Here is a 12,780-nt window from a genome sequence, read left to right as displayed (position 1 = left end):
TATATATATATATATATATATACACATATACATATACACATATACATATACATGTGCATGTGTGTGCGTATATATATATATATATATACACGTGCATGTGTGTGTGTGCGTATATATATATATATATATACATGTGCATGTGTGTGTGTGTGAGAGTATATACAGTGGGGCTTCAAGATACCAGTTTAATCCGTTTTACAACAGCACTACTAGTGTGTCAATCCGCTCCTATCTCGATTGCATTTTCCCTATTAAAAATAACTAAAAACCAATTAATTTGTTCCAGCCCCCAGAAAAATCCTATATATACTATATACTTAAATTAAATTAAAATTCCCTCTCTATCTAAACATCAAAAACATGGATATAAACAAATATATTGACAATATAAAATAACAATAATTAAGAAAATATTAATGTTATTGTTTTATATATATATATATATTATATATATATATATTTATTTGGTGGGTTTGCAACTTTTACTCAGGTGCGACTTATATATTAACATATATAATTTACATGTTTGTTATTTTCACTCTGACAGCCACTAGAGGGCACTGGTGTGACTCATACCTCTAATTTTTTTTTTTCTTCTTCGTTATGCATTTTTTAGCTGGTGTGACTTTTACTCCGGAGCGACTTGAAGTCCAGAAAATACAATATATATAAACATATATCCGTTTATGTTGTCCATGGTAATTGACTGCAATCAATCCATATACATTATATTTGTAATTCACAAACCAACATTTGGAACAAACGTTCTTGGTAGAGGTGAAAACATAGAACAAACTGTAAGCACTGGTAGAATCGCACTCCGGCTTGGACTGTTGTCATCTTACACCCCCACGACACCCACTGCTATAAGCTGCGAGTAGCACTTCCTCCTCCAAATGTGGAAAATACAAGCGAGAAACAACCTGTAAACACTTATGCTTTTATCTTTGACAGGTTCGCCATCTGAAAACACAGCACACAACGACAAGACGGTGCATAATTCTAGCTGCCAGGTAGAGTAAACGACAAGTGAAGGACACGAAGTGTGTGATGTGAGCGCTCTGTATCAAAACAAGTCAAGAAATGGACAGTTTAAAAGCCTGAGATAAATCTGTGATGCGTTATGGGGGGGGGGGGTGTAATCTGATCCTCACCAACAAGAAAGCATTTGTGTCTGTGCTACAATCAGATTGTGTGTTTTCTTAATTAAATTTGTCTTTTTACAATGGTGGCACAGTTACTGGTAATTAGTGCAGCACAGATATTAAAGCGATAAAGGGGGGGGTCTACTGGACACACAGCTGGGGTCTGTAACAACAGAACAACGGACGTGATGTCATCATCATCATCATCATCAAGTGAGATTACAGTCGGCTGCATATCTTGGTTCTACAGACAGTAGGAGGCGATGTGGAGTATGGAAAAATTAACTCCTTTGTGACACTATCTTTACAAATCCACTGTGTGAACTGAGCAGAGGAGAGGAGAATATAAATAGTTCATTGTAACCGTCATGTTATAATATAATTATAAATATAATGTTGCAACAATGCGTTTGTGAGTCACCTCCTACTCCACGTATGTTCAGTTTCTATTTCTATGTACATCACATTCATGAACATCTACAGTATCCAAGGTGACGTAGGCCTGGCTCCACCCAGTTTGGCGCCCTAGGGGAGATTATCCTCCTCTCCCTCCACACCCATGTACATACAAATTAGTGACTGGTAGTACCCCTCCAGCAGATGGCGCTCTATGCAACTGTCTGTATCACCTATGTCAAGAGCCGGCCCTGAGGTGTCCACTTTTCAAAACCAGAACCTAGCAAACCTCAAGTCAAGAGCCTCTAGTGGGCATCACTACAAATTGCTACTGTATTCTTAGAAGGTGTGTCCATTAAGAACTGAAAATATTTGATCAAATGAAATTATTTTAATTCAAATGCAATGTAGAAATCCCTTCTACTGTTGCTCTGTCTGTCCTGGAGCCATTTTTTATGGTGATTGAATATTTTGATTCAAGAATCATTTGTGTACTCCCTTCTCTCTTTCTCTCTCTCTCTTTGCTTCAGCCGCTCACTTCTGCTTGTTCTTGCCTCACTCTTATCTGCCTGCCTCCTCCTGCCTTCACATCTTCACCCCCCCGCCCCCTCCCCGGCCCCCGTCTCTCCCATTGCGTCCTAGAGCTTCTACTTTCATCCATTATTTTTAACCCTCAGACTACCTCATTCTGACGCAGATGGTCGCGTAACACAGACACAGTGAACTAAAGACGGAAAGTGTCAGAGATGTGGTTTCAGACAGAGCCATAGACAGATGGAGGGAGAGAGGGAGGGGGGAGAAAGAGAGAGATTGAAAGAGAAAAAACAAGCAGATGACATTCATATTAAAAAAGAAAACATGGAGTGGAAGGAGGAGAGGACGAGAGACGGATGTAGATGAAGAGGGAGATGGAACTATCGTCATTCATACCTTTTACCTATAACATGTAGTATTCACACTCCCCAGCAGCCCTTTGACATCAACATGCACACTTCCTCACTTAGGTAACATATATGGCTAAGATTAAACACACTTCTTCTTCTTTCCTTCCTTCATCCCTTCCTTCCTTCCTCCCTTCCATCCTTCCTTCCTACCGACTCCACCGATAATCCTGAAAGCTGCACACACCCACTCATCTGAGTGAGCAGAAAGAAGAGGAGTTGCATATCAATCTTACATCACTCATCAGTCAACGATGGGACGTTTCAGTCAGTCACTGAATGAGCATCAGCTCGGCGTGACACACACCAGCTGTCAGCTTGATGTGTTTATCTCCCTCTGAACGCCAAAATACAAAATTAGGCAATTCATTTATTAATTAACAATTACGTAGCAGGGATCAGACCAGACATCGGCGTCACACGATACTGAAAAGTGTCTCCATTCTGACCCGACACCTTTCTCCTCCACCTGACAGTTTTCACCTGGTCTGGAACACTTTCTAAAACTGTCCATCCAACTGATGTCATAGATGTTCCATCTGAACTCAAGGCCAACATTAGTGGTGGAAAAAGGTTTGATTGTGTGGTTAAACGTGTCAGGGTGACATGTTGACGTTCTGAGAACTTTGGTTCCTTCAGTAGAAAGACACTCGGGGAATCATGGGTCTCTGACAGGAAGTCAGACTCAAACCATCTGCTGAGAAACGTTTACAGAGCACTTAGTGGGGAAGAAGATAATGGTGTGATTCCACTGACAGTAAATGACAAGACATGGAGTACAGCTCAGCAAATCACAGGATTATTGCCACTAGAGGGCGCCATGGTGCTCTGAGTTGTACTTTCATTGAATACCTTTATTTTAAATGAACAAACTTCTCTCATACTCCATCACATGACTTTCCTGTTTGACAATCAAGTCCAATGGCTAATGGACAGAAACCATATCACCAAACCACATTTGTGAAGCAGCTGTCGAACGTACACCAAGAAATCTGCTCTCCTGTACTTTGACTTCACTGACAATAATTCATGTTTTCTTGGAATCACTGAAAGTATGAATTGTTCTTATCATTTTACCAGAATGAAGAGCCTGACGGTCCTCAGTCCTCCTGGGTACAGTGAGCATCTTTGCCATCAGACCATCAGTGGACAGCTGGTCCGTGCATGCGTGTTGAGTTTTTCTCCAGATGGACCAGTGCTTCTCCTGTACAACAACATGCAGGAGTGGGTTAACTGTTCACTGTAAATAGACTCCAAGGTCACGTCCTCTGAAGCAGTGATGTAAAAGACAACTATGCTGGAGACACTTCACCTGTCATCCAAGGTTGTCCTCTGAAGTGAAGATGGACTGCTGGGATTGGCTCCATCTGACCACATGGTCATCATCTCGGTGTAGTTGTTTCATCTGGAAGCTGCGTGAAAACATCAGTCTCAGTTCAGTCATCATTTCATCCACTGCACAAACTCTGAGAAGGAACCGGAAGTCATGCTATTCTAAATGTGGTTGTTTTTTTCAGTACTCCAAAAAAATGTAAACACTACTGTACACATAAAAAAACGTGAAAGTCCAGGTCCAGTGAGGTCCAGGCCAACAAGGAAATCAATAAATGGTAATATTCCAACGGCTGGATACCAAAGAATTATCATCAATTATCAAAAAAAATCATAAAAGCCCAATAAAGATACAGTCATTTACTATGATATAAATACAATTTATTACTGACATTTTATGTGGTAATTGGGAATAATGTTTGTATTTTTTCTAGTTTAAAACAATATCAACTATTAATATGTTGGAAAAATACAAAAATATTTATATATACAAATATTTAATACAAATACAAATAATGAGACCTAAAATTGTGAAAAAGTATTGTTTTTACTTTTTTGTTGTAATTATAGGGATGTACAAATATATATGTATATGTATAAATATACTGTATATATGCAGTTTATGTTAAAATGTGATTAAAATAACTTTTTTTACTTTACTTTGTAATTCTACAAGTATTTTAATTCTATTTTTATATTTTAATGAAGAAAAACATCAACAGCTTATTCTTATAATCAACTAAAAAATATCTGTGAAATCACAATGTATTTGTGAATGTATTTTAATGGTATATTAATATTGTAATTATTATAAATAAAAATAAAAAGCACAATAATTCTCTTGAACATTTTCTTTTCTGCAGGAATACACAGAAACGTAAAATAATGTTTAAATATACTGTACTAGATTTTGTTTTACAGTACACAGCATATGAAGCACCCCCTTCGCTCCCCCTCTGTCTCTCTCTCTTCCTCTCTCTCTCCTCCTATCTCTCCCCCTCTACCCTCCCTCTTCCTCTACTCATTATTAAGCAGCATCATACCGCGAGGAGTCATTAAGCTCTTGTATGCTTTCCCATAATGCTCTGCTGCTGCTGTTGAATCAATCCCAATTCACAGAGTGACATCAGAGGCATGGCTGTAAATAGTCGTAGCCACATTTGTGCCTCTGTGTGTGTGTGTGTGTGTGTGTGTGTGTGTGTGTTTAGTGTACTATAATAAGGTGGACTTTTCCTGTAAAATCACTGTGGTTGTGGGGGCGTGGTCCCATTTTTCAGGTACCTGCTGGGGGAGTGTGTGTTTTCAAGTTTAAGATTTAGTTTGGAATTAGGATGTACAGTAAGTACTGGTCAGATTAGAGTTAGGATTAGGATTAGATATGTGTGTGTGTGTGTAGTGTCCAGACACAGACTTGGTTGGTTCTGCAGCTCTGATTATTGGTTGAGATGAACATTATACATAGTCAGTATAGTGAGTGAGTCCGTCTGTGTGTGTGTATTTCCCTCTGGTCTATTCATACGAATGTCCATGCGTGTGTGTGTCAATTAGTACATATTTGCATGTGTACATGTGTGTCACTTTGACGTCAGTCCTCCTCCAATTCAGATTTCTCTGCCTGGTGAAGAAGACTCACAGCACCTTGTAGGTGTCTTTTCTCAATGCTGTGTATTTATAGACCTCACTAAACTGGGAGCTAGAGCGACAAGTTAAAGTGCAGCCATTACCTCACTGGTTTGAAGAAGGAAACTGAAGTCAAAGAAACATATTTCTGTCACTTGTTTTTTTTTTTTTTTTACTGATAAAAAGCAACTCATAAATAACAAGTTAGAACTTGCTTATTGCTGTGAGAATATTAGATTAATAATGGTTCACACTGATGCTGCCTCAGCTGAAGGTTCAAAGACAAACCTGTATGAAGCTGTGGTACAGCTGGTTCATTCTGTGCTGTTCTCATTAGAACATGTTCATCTTAATTTGGACAAAAGCCTCTGTCTGTCAGTCATCTCTGCTCTAACGTGGTTAAAGTCAGAAACCCACTCCATTATCTCTGACTTATTTTTATGTCTCAGAGTTTTAATAGGTTCTATAAAAGTTCTTGACGTCAGGCTGTAACAGAGAATGAACTAAATATTTCATCAACCTCCCTGGACAGAAGTGAGAACACAGGAGGAGGACTAGTGTGGTCTGAAGCACTTCAGCACTGACATGTGACCACAACAAACCAATCAACACCATGATGGTGGGGTGAACACATGTAAAATGCTGGTAATGCATTAAATCTGAACACGTTGTTTGGTGAAGAGTTGGAGGTGGAGTTCTTCCTTCTCCTGATCTCTTGAACTAGCAAGTATGAAGTAAGTAAGAATGGTTCTGTGGGACTGTGGGACTGTGGACAGGTGAGAAACACTGACCTGAGGTCCAGGCCAACAAGGAAATCAATTTTAATTGGATGGACTGACTTAAACCACAACTCTGTGTCTCTGTATTTATTTTGTTTGTTTTTGTCATGTTGTTGCATGTTTATGTATATAAATTATATAGAATATTGTAAACATTTGTCCTAATGTCAATAAACAGAATCATGTTTGCAGAAATAAGGTTAGAAACTTTTTAACACTGTTAACAAATGTGAAGGCAACCCTTGGTTTTCCCACTCACCCACGGTCTTCTGTTGACTGACTGAGTGATGACGTCTGTGAAATACTGTTCGAGAGACAGAGAGGGAGAGGGAGGGAGATGGGGGTGAGAAACAAAAATCATATTTGGAACCAGAAGGTGAAAACTGTATTTGTTGTGACAGTTTCAAACGTTTCATAACACGGTGGTTAAAAGTGGAGGTAGTCATTATGATCACAGGTGAGAGAAGGAGAACAACCTGTGGCTCCTGCTCCTCCTGCCCCGGCTCCATTTTTGTCTCCACTCCTCCGTCGCTCCTTATGGTTCGGTTTTCATGTGGAAGACGGAAGACAGCAGCAGCAGCAGTAGTAGCAGCAGCCGTGTGGGTGCAGGAGCTGTTTGTCACAGATTCACCTCACCATCGGCCACTGGGGGCAGTGTGCACCAAACTCATTCTGAGCAAGAAGTGACTGTGGCTGTAGCCTGGGAACTGTTCGGCTGATGTCTTCAACATGTGGGTGGAAGAGAAGGTTTGGGGTTAAATTACCATTTGAAGAGGGGAAATGGAATGATGATACAGTTGTACCTACAGCACAAAGACTCAAGTCCCACTCCAGGTCTACAGGTCACTGGTAGAACAAGAACCATCTCACATTAGCGTACACACAATTAGAAAGATGACATCACTGAAACTGTTTCCACAGGATATATTTGGGCACCCCTGATCATTTTCAAGATTTTCCTTTTTGTATCATTGGTTGTTCGGAACAGCAATTTCAATTAAATATATCATATAGCAAACAAAGACAATGATATTTAAGAAGTGAAATGAAGTTTATAGGATTTACAGAAAGTGTGCAATAATTACTTCAATATTTAGTAGATCCTCCTTTTGCAGAAATAACAGCCTCTAAATGCTTCCAATGAGGGTCTGGATTCTGGTTGAAGGTATTTTTGACCATTCTTCTTTACAAAACATCCCCAGTTCAGTCAGGTTTGATGGTTTCCGAGCATGGACAGCCCACCTTAAAACTGTCTTAATTGACATTACATTGATTTTCCAATCACTGTAATAGCTGTCCCTGGAATAACTAGAACAACCTAGATCTGAAGCCAGATGTGACCGAGTTTTAGTATTATATCATCATACTGTACGTGATGATATAATACTTATTAGAATCACTGGAATGAAGATGGAGAGGTGAGAACAAACCCCACTAATCAGTCTGATTTGATGCTGTCAGCAGCAGACCACCGCTCTTTTTGTCTGCCCGCCAACTGTGTGTTTCATAGGCGGACGGCCCTGGTAATGGAGTATTCACAGTGGGCTGCTGCCTGCCACACCCCTGACTGCACAGAGACACAGAGCTGCTGATGACACCCTCAGAAAGCTGCTAATGAAAAAGCCTCTATTCCTGAGCTCGCTCTCAGTCAAACACTTAGAGCGCTCGTATAATATCAGAGGTTCACTGACGGCACGACGATGACGTCACCACTGTGAAAAATACAGGCCTAACGCAGGAAATCATATTCATTTTTTCATATAGTTTGATGTGACACCGGCAGAGTTTCAGAGAAAAACGGAAGTGAGCATGAACTAAAGTTACCACATGAAAAAAAGGGTTAAATTTTCTCCTTTTCCAAATAAACCTCCTGTATGACAGAGTATCGACTACATATATATATATAACTACACATACATATATGTGTGTATATATATATACACATATATATATATATATATATATACATATACATATATATACATATGTTACCACTTATCTACGTTGTGGCTTACCTATAGCTGAGTTTGACCGTGACACTTGTGTGTGTGTGTGTGTGTGTGTTACCACTAGTCAAAACAGTGTAAGATTAACGCAGTGACAGATCTTCTTAATCCCACTTAAGCAAACACTAGTCTTGAAGTTACTCTGGTGATCAGAATCGACAGCTGAACAGTTTGACATATCCACATTATGTTTTCTTGTAAAAGAGAACGTGACGTTTCTCTTGTTGGATCTAAATATGTGTTGTGAGACAACTTTTTACCAAGTCTCCAGACAGATTTGTCTGAATTCATGTGTATACTGTAGTGAACACAGAGGCCTGTGTGACTCTGTGGCTGCAGAATTTTACTTCTAAATAACACCAAACACACACTCAACCACTGGAACAGTTACCGTCACTCTCCCAAAACCCTAACTCTTACAGCTCTCATTCACACCCTGGGGGCAACTGCAGTGAGTCAAAGGTACAGCTAGAGGGAGCCCATGTACCTCCAGTGATATGCATACCATAGTTTGAGAACAACAACAGTAGGAGAAGATATAAATGAACTGATATTATAAATCAAGATGAAAAAATAAATTCCTGCCAGTTTCTCATCCAGGGGAATACTTCAGGTGTGTCCTCCATGGACACACTCTCCGTCCACCTTCTACTGTTGGACTATGGACATGCTCAGCAGCAGCTAGAGTCACAAAGATCACTGGTTGCCACTCCTCACACTGTATGGGGGAGTCAGCAAGTCTGACCTATCTAGGACAAACCCCCACCACTCCTTTTTTACCTTCTTCCCTCAGGCAGACACTACAGGTCACTGTAGTCACAGTCACACCGAGTTAACCCCATCTTCAGACTCTTAACAAACAGCTCTATAAATCCAATAAGTAATAATGATAATTAGTCACATTTATTTATTTTTATCTTTTATACATGGGGCTGTGGTGGCCGGGTGGTTATGACAGCTGACTTGTGTCCAGAAGGTTACGAGGTTTGAATCCACCAACCCCTTGGTGCCACTAAGGTGCACCGTCCCCACACGCTCCTCACTGAGCTTAAGCTGCACCCTGCTCACTAAGGTGATGGGTTAGAGGCAGGGGTCACGTTTCGTTGTGTGCAGTGGGATGGTGTGTCACAATGACAGTAAATCACTTTCACGCTCATGTATTTTAAATCCAAATTCCCTGAGACTCTTACATAACTTCCTCCTCGCTTTAGTTGTGTTCTTTGTATAAAGCTGAGGTTTGTGTACTTGTCTGTACACCACTGTGTACCACTGTGTACCACTGTGTACCACTGTACTCTCTGCTCAGCAATGGAGGCTAAAAGCATGAGATAAATGGCTAAAATTTAAAGTGTGAAATGTTACATAAAGATGAGGTGCAGCTGTGAAATTACCTGCTCTTGGCTCAAGACCAGTGTGGGAGCTGTGGGTACATTTTCCCTGCATCTGTGGGAAGACGTGTGCATTGATGTCAGCGGAGCGGAACAGAAGTTCTGCTGCAGGTGAAGTGGTGAATCGAGCGACGAGAACGAGAGCGGAGGTGATGGATGTATGACACATGCTGAAAGGACAGGAAGTGAAAGGAGCTTGAAAAAGAGGGTGAGAGAGAGGAGAAGATTTAGGGCCGAGCAGCAACGGTGCCTCGAGAGAGGGATGTTGGCCATTTACACAACATTCCTTAGAATCAGAGAACAAATATATATAAGTTCACATATGATCACAACACCATCCATCTGAAAACCCTGTTCAGTAATAATCCATATGTCGTTGAGCACTGACCACTGATCCACGTGACCATGACAGCAGTCTGATCCACAGTCCACAGTCTCATCACAACCAAACCTCCATCTAACACTATTCCCTTCAGTTCTGTCATCAACGCCCATCAGACAAACAATACCAGCAAAAGCAATAAGCTGTGAGAAGCAATAACCTGGCTGCTGCTGCTGCTGCTGCTGCACCTGTGGGTGAGCTGAGAGCAAGCACTAACAATAATCTGAATCTCCCACTTCATCACTATATAAAATTAAAGCCCTCTGTCTTCTCTCCTGCATGGACGTCTCTGAATGCAGTAGTGGGTGTTGGCTGCAGATGAACGTCCAAACATGGACATGCAGTAACGAGAGGTCACCGCTGAGGCCATTAAATAGTGAGGCTGTTAGGATGTTATTAGTTCATTAGTTATCCTTAACAAAAAAACTCATTTTTATTAACTTAACTAAAAAGATCCAACAGGTAACCAAACAAACACCAGAAAATATACGACATATTTTTACACAATTTGAGCAAAAATAAGCCACAGAGAATAAATATTATAGACTGTAGATATTGGATATGCTAAATGCTAGCTTGGAAGATCTTTTAAAGCAGGGGTCACCAACTAGTAGCCCCATTGACTACCTAAGGTGCCCGCAGGCTATGTTCTAAAAATGAAACTGGTCAACAAGAGGTTGTACAGTTACAGTGATACATTATTTAGCATAGGAAAAAAAAAATCCGCCAATCACTGCTTTTATACACAGTCCACACACATTTTCATGTGCACACATGGAAAAAGTTTTCATTTCCAGGTGTGTGAAGATGAACTGTAATGACTAAAACCCACCGACTCTATGAAGATACATTTTCACTTATTTTAAACATTTGTAGATTTTTCTTGACATGTTTCCTTAGTAATAATTCCATCATTTGGATTAGTCACGCATAAAAAAATATGAGAAACACTGACATCTACCTGCTAACATTGGAATGACATTGCAATTAAGTATCACAAAAATGTCCACGTTTTATCTCATACTTATTTTTTTATATATATTAACTTCAATTTATGACATATCAAAGTATAACAACTGAAACTCAATTCAAGCCCGCAGTCACCTGACGACCAGGTGGGAGACACAGAGACCTACAGCGAGTGGGAGCCTTTAGATGGCAAGAGCAGTGTGTGCAGTAAACACCAAGGTGACTGTTGCTATCACAACTTCTGCTAACACTACAGCAGTGACCGCTCTGATATCAGACACTATGACGTGTCTGTGTGTGTGTGTCACCCACAGAATAACAGTGAATATGTTGAAGGTGAACTTTCAGCCAGAGAATTGTCAAGCACCAATTAAAAGCCATCTGTATTCTCGATGTCAGCTCAAATGGACCATATCTGGGTCAGTTCTGTTTTTGGACTCATTTCGGCTGACATGTTCCCGACCTGTCAGACGGCAGCTAACCATCAAACAACACCATATGTGGGTCAAAGGAAAGTGTCAGAAGCTATGGCCCTGTTCTGGAACACAAATATTCTACTGTCCATGTGAAGCCAAAATACATTGTTGTTGGCTCCATCGTTAATATGATCCCATTTAGAGGAAAACAGACAATAAATCACAATGATGAACAGCACCTCAATACAAAAGTCATGTGTCTCCTCCTACACTATTTGCATGTTGTTACTTGTTAAAAGAGCGAAATGAAAAGCTCTCCATGAACCCTTTTCCCTTCAAGACTCCAGGATTTTCTGGGCGCAGCACATGTCATGACACAAAGGAGCCCTCTCTCTGGTTATTGTCTATAAAAAGAGGGCAGTAACATGAGCCAGAAGAAGAGAGAAGTGAGAGTGAAGGAGTTTGAGAGGGCGAGCTGTTTCATGGAAATGACAGAAGTTACAGAAGCACAGAGCAGAGAGCCAGATGGTGAGTGACTGAAACACAGCTTAAAAATAGAAACCAGAAAATAGTCAGGTCTGGAAGAACGTTGCCCCCTGTCTGTCTGACAATGACTGACACCCAGTTCTCTCGCAGTCTCACAGGAAGAACCAGTACGAAGATGAAAATGATGATGATGATGACAACTTTCCCAGTCACAGCACTGAGATGAGACGCCACCTTCAGGCCTGAAGCAGTATCCGTGCAAGTCATAAAATGTTAACTACACACAGGAGATGTTTTACAATCTCATTTGAAAACATGAAGCCCAGAAATGAACCTGAACCTGAACCTACAGACAGCTGATGCTACTACAACAGGATATTAATTCACAAACCAGAACAGATCCAGAAGAGCTAGATCAGAAACATGATCCCGAGAATTTACAGATAAACGTTTTCATGTGATTTATAACAGTAAGCCATCACATTGTGAGTCAAAGCTACCATTTATAGTCAAGGCTTCCATCATTTGACATATGTCACCGCACTCCTACGTTTTTATCGGAGCTATTGTGTTTTGGTCTAAGGAGTATAGACTGAAGGTGACTATGTTTGTAAATGAGGTTCATGGAAACATGAAGTCCTAATTTTCCCCCAGCAGTCACACTGTACGTCTAAGTTTCCATGGTGACAATGATGAATGTTTGATGGTGCCTACTGGCTTAATATAAAGTTGGTGACTTTGGCAACACACCACCCACCAGTGAAGACACACAGTCACAATCATCATCATCATCAGCAGCAGCAACAGCAGCAGCAGCAGCAGCAGCAGCAGCAGCCACAGCAGCCACAGCGGCCACAGCAGCAGCAGCAGCAGCAGCACCCAACCTTAGATGACTTTTAGAGCTTTTATCAGACGACATG

At 40.6% G+C, this 12,780-nt stretch overlaps 1 protein-coding gene across 17 annotated transcripts in view; it reads right to left on the bottom strand.

Annotated features, from left to right (window-relative positions):
* The window catches only part of rtn4rl2a (reticulon 4 receptor-like 2 a), a 22,432-nt gene extending 9,747 nt beyond the window's left edge, over window positions 1–12,685 (bottom strand). For 13 of the 17 annotated variants that reach the window (XM_025058420.1, XM_025058433.1, XM_025058425.1 and 10 more), the window contains exons 1-5: window positions 9,611–12,685; window positions 6,690–6,935; window positions 6,473–6,517; window positions 3,795–3,894; window positions 3,560–3,686 (exon numbers count right to left, since the gene is read on the bottom strand). The gene's annotated coding sequence lies outside the window, so the exon portion shown is untranslated. Of the gene's footprint in view, window positions 1–3,559; window positions 3,687–3,794; window positions 3,895–6,472; window positions 6,518–6,689; window positions 6,936–7,020; window positions 7,060–9,610 lie in introns of all 17 variants that reach the window. The other 4 variants (XM_025058434.1, XM_025058435.1, XM_025058436.1 and 1 more) reach the window with 2 other exon arrangements.
* Between the last annotated feature and the right edge of the window lie 95 nt (window positions 12,686–12,780).

This window comes from Cynoglossus semilaevis, chromosome 9, assembly GCF_000523025.1.
Source record: "Cynoglossus semilaevis isolate Cse_v1.0 chromosome 9, Cse_v1.0, whole genome shotgun sequence".
NCBI lineage: Eukaryota > Metazoa > Chordata > Actinopteri > Pleuronectiformes > Cynoglossidae > Cynoglossus > Cynoglossus semilaevis.
This window is presented reverse-complemented; position numbering and strand designations above follow the sequence as displayed.